Genomic DNA, 11,893 nt, shown 5'->3' on the forward strand with positions numbered 1-11,893 from the left:
AAGAGTTGACTTACCAAAGAAAATCTGAATTTCGCGCCTTTTCCTGCTGACAAGTTGGGTTGAGTGTGTATACGCTGTGTACAAGTATACGCCGTTTTGTGTTTCCTTGTGTTGGCGGCAATGCCGTGGAAAAGTGGTTAAAATGTAAGTACTGTGTTGGAGAGTGAAGTTTAAATTTATCGCTAAACATGTGCACCTTCAAAAAAGGTTAATACCTGACAGCGTATACTTGTACACAGCGTATATTACACACCCAACTTGTTATAATTAACAATCGTTATTATTTTAAGTCGGTTATAAAGGTAATATCTTAATGATATCTTGTGAACAACTAATTCCATACCTGCTACTATACCGACAAGTTATCGATACAGTCATATGAACATTTTGTCAAGCCCTAGCGTAAAGTAATAGTTTAGGTTTTTACACAAAATATTCTAAATTATTGACTAATATGATGAAATATTAACACACAATTGAAGAAAAACTTATAATGAACTGTATAAATTGGTTTTTTACACTTTTTATGCTGTTAATTTGATAAAATATCGTTACGAAAATTTCGCTAGGAATATCATAATTACCTGTGAAATGAGTATTTTCCTGGGTTTTTTGGCCCTGAAACACTACAATCCGGCACACAACATGACACCATTGTCACTAAATTACTTAATATACATTTTTCTTTTTGATTCTCTTATATTTTTAACGTTAAAAAATACGGCAATATGATCTTGGCCGCCTCGGCCGCCTTCGAACTCAAAATTGGTTACGTTTTCTCTTATGTAGTCGGCCTCTTTCGCACGTATGGCTTGTTCATATACGTCATGGCTTCCCTTTCGCACACTTTATCTGTCTGTCAAGCGAAGCGACTGACATGTCTCTGGTCTTAAAACCCCCGCTAGTTTACGATACCGACTGCATTCCTCTGCACTGGCCCGATAATTTAATTATTTATACGGTTATTATATAGCCAGTGTTTTGATTAGATTAATCGCGCTCTAAGTATTCAACTGGTTAAAAAAGGATTTGGGTGCTCGTAATTTTTTTACGGCCGAATTGGAAAGTGTCTACAAGTTTGAGCTCTTGGGTAGAAAGCAGAGTGACATATTACAATTTTTATCGCCTCTAAAGTTTGAGCACCATTCACTTGCTTTTATAAACTTTATGTGAAACAAATAGGTTAAAAGGCGAACTTTCTCAAGGCCCTATCCCGACTACGTAGTTATAGGAGTTAAAAAAACTTTTTTTTACTTTAACGTAGGTGTCAAATAAGCCTAAGGCCGATCTGATGGATAATGTTTACTATTAAACTATGGTCGCCTTATCAAACAATAAACAACTCGTGTGACATATCTTTAGTGGTTTTATAATAAAAGGTTCGCTAACACAAGAGTGTATTCAAACTGTGTAAATTGCTTTCATTAAAGGCACCATCCACGAGTTAAATACTTCAAATATTGCTAGGCGAATTCAGGCATCTTGTATTTATAGGCTTGGCTTGAAATTTCGCATGCATGTGTATTTCCGCTGACAATTCAATGTTAAAACCTAACGGGTAAGACACGAGACGAGTTAGAGGAAGTTGGTTGAGTTCGACTTCACATGCTTGACTTCTTGTAATTTACACACAAGCTAGTTCATATGAATTAAATCATACGAGTATACAGTATTAGGGCCACCCCACACTAGCGTCTTCTGAGCGTCAGCGTTTTGTCAGCCAGCGCTATGAAAAACCGAACGTCGTCGGGCCCGAGCTAGAGTATTTTTCTATTTCACTAAATATCAGCAGAACTTTTACAATATTTGACATGTAAAAATATTTTGTCTCTACTACTGTGTCTCTCTGTTGGATATTTTTGCATATGGACCATTTTTTAAATTTCAAATATTCTTAATACGATTATCAGGCCCGACATCGGGACTAACTTCCGGCCCGATATTGGGAAGACTGGATGTAATTGGCCCTATAGAGACTAGACGCCGACACTCGGGAGACGCTAGTGTGGGGTGACTCTTAAAGTTACACTTGGATGACAACTGTTGCGGCATTACTGCTCCAGCGCCGAGCCGCACGATATCACTGTCAATATTATTGATAAAATTAGCAACGCTATGAACATTTTGATCACAAAAGCAATGCGGCCACGACATCAACGCAATTTGCAAAAGAAATTGACAGTGCAATAATACAGAGTGACTCAAAAATTCGTTGACAATTTTTTTTTAAAGAATACTTACCCATTTTTATTGCTTACAAGTCTCTTACAAAATGTTATATTCTCTTCTAGATATTAAATGATATATTCTCCTTTAGCTAAAATATGCGGCAGTAAAAAAAAAAGTGATACTTATTTTTGGGTCTTAGTAATGAAATGCCCGGGTAAAAATAATTTAAACCGTGTGTACTTCATTTATAATTTATTCGCCTCTTCTTAAATTACGGGACCAATATCAACAAACCAAATCAACTTTTTGTAATTTTAAACCGATTACAACGATTGTACAATCGAAATGCCTTTAAGAAACAAGTTTAATCTTATTATTACTGCCGGCGAGGGATTATCACTTTATTAAGAGCTCCGAGTTATTAATGATGGCACATGATGGTAAGCCTGGTGACTTTGATCTCAGATTGTTGACATGTAACATTAAATATATGCAATAAATCCCTGCTGTATATTAATATTATAAATGCGGAAGTAAGTCTGTCTGTATGTTTGTTACCTTTTCACGCTTAAGAGGCAACAGGAGTGGTCATTTCTCCATACAAATGTACTCGACTGTTTCCTCCGCGGTTTTTGAAGCTAGAGCAATGTTTCTTTCAACACAGATTATTATTAATATCTGTGTCGGACCGTTTTGTAATATTCGCAAAAATAGCCGAATTTAATAAGCCGCAAAGAGAAGCATGGTATTCAAAACTGACATCAATTAGCCTAAAAAGCAAAACAGTTCGACACAGATAATTTAATTATCATTTAGATCTCAAAATTTCGTTAGTTTCGTTGTGTCGAGGACGAAACATCGTTTTTTGAGATTTTTACGCAGGATTTTTTGCCTAGCCTATCGTTGTCCTTATCGCACTAGTTTTAGGAGCGGCTTCTGTTAGCAAGACGGATATATTCACCTAAAATATTTAAATCTCCCGTATCCTCTTAAAGCGCTGAACCATTTTAGATGAAATGTGGTAGTGGTATGGAGATAGTTTGATACCCAAGGAAGAATATAGGATGGATTTTATCAATCATCATTATCCCACGCAGACGCAGATATGTAGTTTAATAAGAAACATTATATATATATATATATATATATATATATATATATATATATATATATATATATATAAGGTCACTGTGGGCAAGACCGTCTACAAGGCAAGTCCGTCAACACATTATAACTTTTGAATTAGAAAGCGTTTGCCGCTTTGGCGTCGAGTTTATAAGTCAGTTTTTCGCGCTAGTTCCCTCACTCTAAAACAGATGGCGCTGTGACAACGAATTTCATAGCAATCCGCGTAAACAAGTCATTACGTGTATGGAACTCGAAGTGATAGTGCGACAGTCTCTGCAAATAAAATTGTTAAAAATAGTTTGTGCCAAGATTTTGCACCAGAAATTGACTACGTAAGTAATATAAGACCCGGCAATCTTTATTATGTGTTTAAATTATCAGATATTGGCTTAGTTTTGTAATTACATGTTCCATCATTCATCACATTAAAATTTTGCTAAGTTGGAAAGTCCGTCTACTGTGCACCAGGCAAGTCCGTCATATGCCGGACTTTCCTTGAATCAGAGGTTACCAACTGTTAAATGGCTTCAATATTATTTATTACGATTTTATAAGGTTACTACAGATATGCATCTTTACAACATTGCGCATGATGTTTGTGTTTTGTGTTTATTAACAATTTTAATCTCGAAACTACTAAAGAAATGTGTTCTTCATCCTCAGCACTATGTAACCGAAAATACAAATAAGAAAATACCTATTAAGTAAATAAATAAATAAATATTGGCCGCAAACTAAGCATAGCTTAGCTTTTACTATTGGTGCTAGGCGACGACATATACAAACTTATATAGATAAATACATAAAAAACAAACATGACTGGAGGAACAAATATCTGTGTAGATTATACAAACAAATGCCCATACCGGGATTCGAACCCATGATCATCGCCTTCATATGTTATATTATTATACATATGACACATATTATTACCCTTTTTACTCCTCTTGAATTTTAGAATACGATTGTAGTCATATTTTCTTGACAGTTTTGAAGATTAAAATCATTGCAGCCATATCAGTTCGTACGTATTTTTTATTTCGGAACATTTATTGTACTTATCGTGGTTTAGGCGTTTTGCCTACACCGTGATCACGACACGCTGTACCGCGCGTGCCACGCCGCTATGTGACGTGGGTTCTTCGCCTTACTTATCCTGAAAATTTACGTATATAGGGTACCTACTTGTGTTATGGAGGTTGATTTGCCAATAACTATTTGATTTAAACTTAAACGGTGTTTGTAGTTTAATTTTTTTTTTTACATGATCATATGGTACAGTACAGTAGATGTTATAAATTTACATTGTTGACCCCTAATATGTTCTGCCATATGGCATGTGAAAATGGTTTTCCCATGACATGACAAAGCCATGCATGTGGACACTAACTACTAAAACTAAAAATTATTACTATACTAAAATTGCTACTACTATGAGTTTATTTATGTAACCCTCTTTGATCTCCGTAAATTTAAAACGAGTAAATTTAAAATGACTATTGGTATTTTATTTGAGAAGTACAAAAAATAAGTACGTATAATTATTTTCCAAAAAAGGTTTACCACCCCATTTTCGTAATATATGCCGGACTTACCTTTTAATAAGAAAAATTGTGTTTATTTCGAATCTAAACCCTATATTAACAAGTTTAGAGTACACTTTTCATTGTCTTGTTTTATTCTTTGTAAGGATTCGAATACGAACAAATAAGCACCCATAGTATGGCTGATATCGTTACTAGACGGACTTACCTTAAACTACACGGGAAGTCCGTCTACTCGCCGAATTTTTAAAAACACTATTGTTTTTGCTTAATTTATGATTAAAATGATCTGTCACTATAGCTTAACTATTATTTATGAAATTCTTCATCGTATGTGATTACAAGCGTAAGAGAACGTAAGTGAATAATTAACGGAGCTAGAATACTCCAATGTAAAAAATAAATAAAGTATGCCGGTCTTGCCCACAGTCACCTTATATATATATAATGTTTCTATATATATATATATATATAGTAAACGGTTGGTCCCATACTAAAAGTTGTTCAGTGTTTACCCCGTAAATTACTGCAGGTTACTAAAAAACATCCTGTATATTAATAAGTGAGTACATGATGCTTATGAAAGTTATGAACTTGCGGAGAATTTGATAGTGTATGGAAAAGCGTAAGCGTTATAAACTTTTTTGATAATTGTTATAAGTGGTAACTAATATGGTATAAGTATATGACGACATTGACTGACATGAAATATTATTTTATTAGATTATATTGCACAATAATTAGTTAAGTAGTACCTAGTTCTTCCACGTTACAAAAAACCGCAGCCAAATAACACTAGACCCTACTCATACTGTTATGTTCCAGCCGGTGAGCGGTAAGTAAGATTGCCAGAGCTCAAAGTGGGTGCGGTTATGGTCGGCAACGCGCATGTAATACCTCTGGAGTTGCAGTCGTCCTTAGACTACGGAGACTATTTACAATACGCCGGGCCGTATGCTTGTTTGCCATCGACGTAGTATAAAAGTATTTTTTGTATAAGTAATTGTACTCCGTATCTTCGTAAACGTGTTAATAAGTAATTATTTTATCATATAGGGTATCTATAGTCAATTTCGAGTTGTCCACAGATGAGACGTGAACGAAATTGTTGTGTATGACCCTTTTACATAACTCTAAATACTTTATTTATAAACTAGTTGAATGACTGCCCCGCTAAACAAGTTGCCCAAAACCAAATTAACCATCAATAAAGCCGTAACTGCTCCCGAAAAGCAAATTGGTTTACTCAATGATCCATTTTATAATTAAAAGTGATAAAAGAATTATACTACTCGTTAATTTCCCCCAATAAAATGTTTCACCATTATTGTTAACACGAGAGACTATTAAATAATAACGACTTTCAACCTTTACAGAAAGTTCCGATCTTTGTCATTTTTCCGCCGTGTCATAACTACTTGCAATTTACCGAGTACGTATTTTTTTATCTCCGCTCACTATGGATGGATGTATGAAAAAGTTAAAATAAGCACTAAGGAGACTATTTTTTGTTAGGCTCACAAAACAGGTTGCAGTCATTGCATATACATGCATATTAAATGTGTACAACGTTCTGAACTGGACTCTAAAACTAAATATGTGTGCACATTATGAACAAAATTTACATGCATTAAATTTGTGTCTATGTATCAAATAAGTCAAATAATAAATAGTATCAAAATTATAAACAATTATTAAGGATAACTCATGTCAGTATTACATATGTACAAGTGAGGACATTAATATTAAAATTACAATATAATACAACAGAATCAATCATCTAAAACATACAGCGTGTATTTTTGATACGACCGCATAACCAAATGAACACACTTTCATAGGTTTTATAAAAAAAACAGACGCCTTTTATTTTCAATTAAAAATAATTCAGCAAGCAATGTATCACTACTTTGTTTAAACTTAAAACATCGCATTTATGACGGGATGTCACAACTGTCACAAGGGCCTATGATGTACAAAATAAATTGTCACTCAAAAAATTTTCAAAAAATAATTACGCTCTGGTAGTTGAGACTAAATTATAAAAATCTTTCAGAATCATTTTATAACACTAAAAACTACGTCTAGTTTACGTTTGCGGTTATATGAAAAATATCAAAACAAAAAAAAAACAGAAGACTAGCTTCAAGCAAAATATCAGCCTAAAAGTGGCCCCACAATGAACGAACCAATTGCAATAGGGTTGTTTCCATTTTTTTGAAACGCTTGTATTACGTTCTATATTTACTAAAAGTTGCCGTAAAATTCAACTTTTATACTAAAAACGGCTTTAAATATGTTAAATTAACAAAATATATTTTGACAGATGCTTTCGCGCCCAAAACGCTCTTTGAAAATTGTGTGACGTCACAGTTTACGGTTTGACACATAACTACATACACACGTAGAAGATACGAACTGTCAACTGACATTTGTCATTTGTTGTTTATCGCCTAACTGACAACAGTGTCAATCCGAGAGCTGTGACGTCATCACAATCTTAAATGACGTTTCGAGTTTGGTCACGTGACGTGTGCCAAAAGATATTTTAAATTCAATATTTACAAAAATATGGTCATTACAGGTCCCCTAAAAGTAGTTTAACATGTTCTTATAATCCAAAAGAATTTATTGGGATATAATTCTGCCCTAAGATTTGTAGATGGAAACAACCCTATTCGTCAAAGTTTAGGTCAAAGTTTACTTCGTTTGACTATGATTAGTCAATTTAAACCACCCAAACTACGATTGGTCTATTATAAAATGAGGCGCTGTGATTGGCTGTCGCGTTGTCACTTAAAAATACATGACAATGGAAACCGATTCTAAGTAGATGGTATCATGCAATATTGAACATGTTTTAAATATAATATTTTTGTATGATAATTTATTTTAATTTTAAAATGTATTAAAACACAGGCTTATTATTTGTTCGTTGGTCGCATGTGCAGCATCCGAACTAATTAATGGATTGTATCGTTCATCCACTTGCACCTGCGATGTAAAGTTAGGTGACACAGAAAGTTGTCAGATATAAATTAATGTAAACTTGATCTGAAATCATAGACAATAGGTCAAAATTAATTATAAAAAACCAGCAGGCATTGGTGATTTTTGAATTTTGCTCTGATCAAGATGAACATTGATATCTGAAGATCCGAGAGGACCTTTATAATTAACACCTCGTTGTAGGAACAGAATGCATGAGAAAATGACATTATTGTTTTTACTATTTTCCTGGGAATCTTTCCATATTATTTCACCGTTCAAACCTTCCTTGGACCTAGAAATATTCCAATATCACAATTAGCCAAATCGGTCCAGCCGTTCGCGAACTTAACGAAAAGTTATCAATAGCACCGAGATACCTAGAAAAAATGTACACATAAAAAAGCGTCACCTACAACGACAATTAGTATTTACTACCACAAATTTGAATTATCAAAACAGTAATCTGAACAAATAAAAGTATCTACATATCAATGGTTTAAAAAATGCATAACATCATCCCCATATAAAACCTGGTTTGATCAAGAGAAATCAAAATAATATGATCGTAGCTAAATTATACGTTAAAGGTAATCCCCTTTTTTTTTCAGTATTTGTTGGAACGACTAGCACGTCATTTAACAGTACAATAAGGCTTTTTTTTGTTAAAGATATAATTTAAATACTTCTTACTATGACTGTTACTACGGGCCGCCATTTGCGAAATAAACAGCTCCACGGCACAATGTTGACGCCCCGCCCGCTTCGGCACAATATGTGTGGGGTCATTTTGCAGAGTTAGTTCGTCATCTATGTTTATTATCATTCGCTAAAAAAACACACTGAAAAATACACACTGTATATAAAAACACTAGCTTCTCCCCCGCGACTTGGTCTGCCTGGAATGATAATGATGATTCATAAAAACTATCATACGTCCTTCTCCGAGCCTTAAACTATCTTTATACCAAATTTCATCTAAATCACTTCAGCGTTTTAAGCGTGAAGAAATAACAGACACACAGACAGATTTGCTTTTACATTTTAAATAGTATTAGTAGGAATTTGACGATATTGACAGTCTAACATTATCTTGTCTCTGTTGACACTAAATAACCGTTTTGAAATGCTTCTATATAAACAGCTTTTGTGCGATGTATTGTTATTCACGTCACGGATTGACCCGAGACAATAAAATGATCGATTGCAACCGAGGCTGCACACTTGGGTTTACGATGTCGGTGGGCTTGCATATCAAAATGTGTTAACAGTCGGACCATGCTAACTCTGCGTGCTATTTTCAATGACAAAATGTGGCCATGTCATCGTTATGTCGTCGTTCGTTGGTAGAGAATGCCTTCTTGCATTAAGTCCGACATTTGTACTTTCATGTATTGCGAAATAATGTTTACAATATAATACAAATACTCTTTATTGCACATCTCAATACAGAAACAATACAAATAATACATCACATTAAGAAGAGGTAAACAACAGGCGGTCTTATCGCTAAAAAGCGATCTCTTCCAGACAACCTTTAGGTAGCCAAATTAAACATTACCTACATAAGTCGCTACATAGTAAAAATATCAACCACCAACCAATCACTTCATACTAAAATAGAGTAATGATATCATTATATTTCTCACATTCCTATTTTAATATCAGTAGATTAGAAATCTGTCTAAATCTCAAACAAAAACTACAATGTGGAGACATGGGTGATTATACCGTCAAGGAAGTGACGACGTCGTTCCGAAGCAGATGTTATTTTTATATTGTCGTCAGTCTGTTGCATTTTTATGGTCTTAAATCTTATATAAAAAATAATTACGTTCCCTTATACTATGTTACCAAATGGCTTGTTTAATAAGGCATAGGTACTTAGTACCTATGATGCTTTATGTTCATATTACCAAAAGTGAGAAAAAATATTGCACATGATATATACTAAATACATGTAGCTATGTATATTTCAAATTGTTTTAGAAAGCTATAGGTAATTACTGACAATACAAATGCTTTATTTTACAGTTTAGAGTTAGAACTCAGAATAGCAGTAGTGGTCAAAAACAGTTATTATTATTGTTTAAGGAGTAAGAGTGATAAATTTAGTCGACGACACTTACTATTTAGCTGTTTTGTTATGTATGCACAGTCAATCAATTTGAATCCTAGGCCACTATAGAACTGGGATTAAGTGTGATTGTAAAGAATGAATTATTTATTGTTATGTTATTAATGATGAAATTGATAATTCAATGTATATATATACCGTATTATTTGACATTTAGATTTTATTCTAGAAAGGTTCTAGACTAGTATTTTTATACAATTTTGATGTTTGACGATCCTTTTGTGAAATTCTTATTATTAAGTTTACCATATCTATAATAGTACAATGTTTTTTTTAGAACAATAATAACTGCATCAATAAATTGCTCTGATATTTAGATTAAGATGATATTTGTAAAATGTGACGATTTAAAAGTGCTTGTTGCTAGGCCTATTTGAATAAAGAATATTTTGACTTTGACTTTGACTTTGACTTTGAACCTTGTCGCTTTAACTACTCTATACATGACATGCATCACTCAATAAGCACTGTCGTAGAAGTCATTATGACATGGTTCTATAGTGGCCTAGGAATCAAATTGGTTGACCGTACCTACCTACTTTGAAATATTAGAAGATCGTCATTTTTCCTCCATGATTGACAAATATCAAATCAAGGCTTTCCCTGACACCCAATTGATTGAAACTGTGAAACAATCACAAAACTCAAGTTTTACGACTTGCAAATCGTCCCAGCAAGGCCGACAGAGGAAACAATTGGAGTGACCGATAAATAGATATGCTCTACTTAATAGGTCAACCTCTAATACTCGTAGAGAATGTCATAAGCGCCTACGAAAGATGTATGGCTGAAGTTTAAGGTGACTGAAATACGACAATCCTAGTTACGGCTTTTTAAACCTTCTTACTAAGATGATAAGATTCATATTTGTATTGATAATTTTATTGCAAATGCTCATCTCATAAATTTCATGTGCTTTTTAGCTTGAGAAGCGTATCTGCGGTTGAATAATTATAGAACTATTGGACACCCGTGATTTGAGAGTCAATGACATTGTAATACGCTCGTTTATTTGATTGCCTAGGTCTTGGTGTCTATTAGATGTTCTAGACTGGCTAATAGATAGTAGTGGCTATTGTTAGCTTCTCTATAATGTGATATTGTGAACCTGAAGTTGAAGTTTAGGTACTAGAATATTCGCGATCCCATGACGGCTCCCCAAACGGCATACTGTGAGAAACGGGTTTAGTGGGTAGGCTCCTCCCCCTCTTTCTCAATGGAAAAAGCCGGGAGGTGAGAATCCCACATTCCCCCAAAATGGGCCCACCTCAGGCCAGGCGGACGATGCGTAACAGCATTCCCACACCAAAAAAAAGATTATGTTCACATTATATGTATATTGCTGGTAAACTGGGGTTTTTATTGAATCGCGGGAAAACATTGATAATCGTGTTTTAAACTATAAGGAATTGGTTTCTGAACGCTTTCTTCGTGTCGAGATTCAAAGTAACACCAGTTTACGGTAGTGCGAATTTTGTAGGCGTAATTTTACTACATATTAGCTACATTGTAGCTACAGTTAAATATAGTTATCATCCCAATACATATCCGAAGACAATTTATAATAAGTACTTTATTTTCCACAGCTATTAGAGCAGTAGAGTAGGTAACTAACTATTTAAAATAATAATTTGATTCAACTTTAACTTGATTCTATTAGAAATTTAAACAGGCACAATGTTTGGTCAGGGAAAAGATTTAAAGACTAAAAACAGTAAAACCGCTTTGATTACAAAGTAAAGCAAACATCAATGGGCGGCCGCATTCCAGATTAATGGCAATAGATTGTGTATCCAGTGGGTATTCTTCAAGTATACGCTAGGTTCACATGGACTTTTTAATAAATATCCCGTGACATGGCATCAAGTTATGTAAAAAGTTATTGAAAATTGTTGACTACGGAAACGCGTTCAAAACTCGAGATTTA

The sequence above is a fragment of the Cydia pomonella genome, chromosome 18 (genome assembly GCF_033807575.1).
Source record: "Cydia pomonella isolate Wapato2018A chromosome 18, ilCydPomo1, whole genome shotgun sequence".
In the NCBI taxonomy this organism is placed as follows: Eukaryota; Metazoa; Arthropoda; class Insecta; order Lepidoptera; family Tortricidae; genus Cydia; species Cydia pomonella.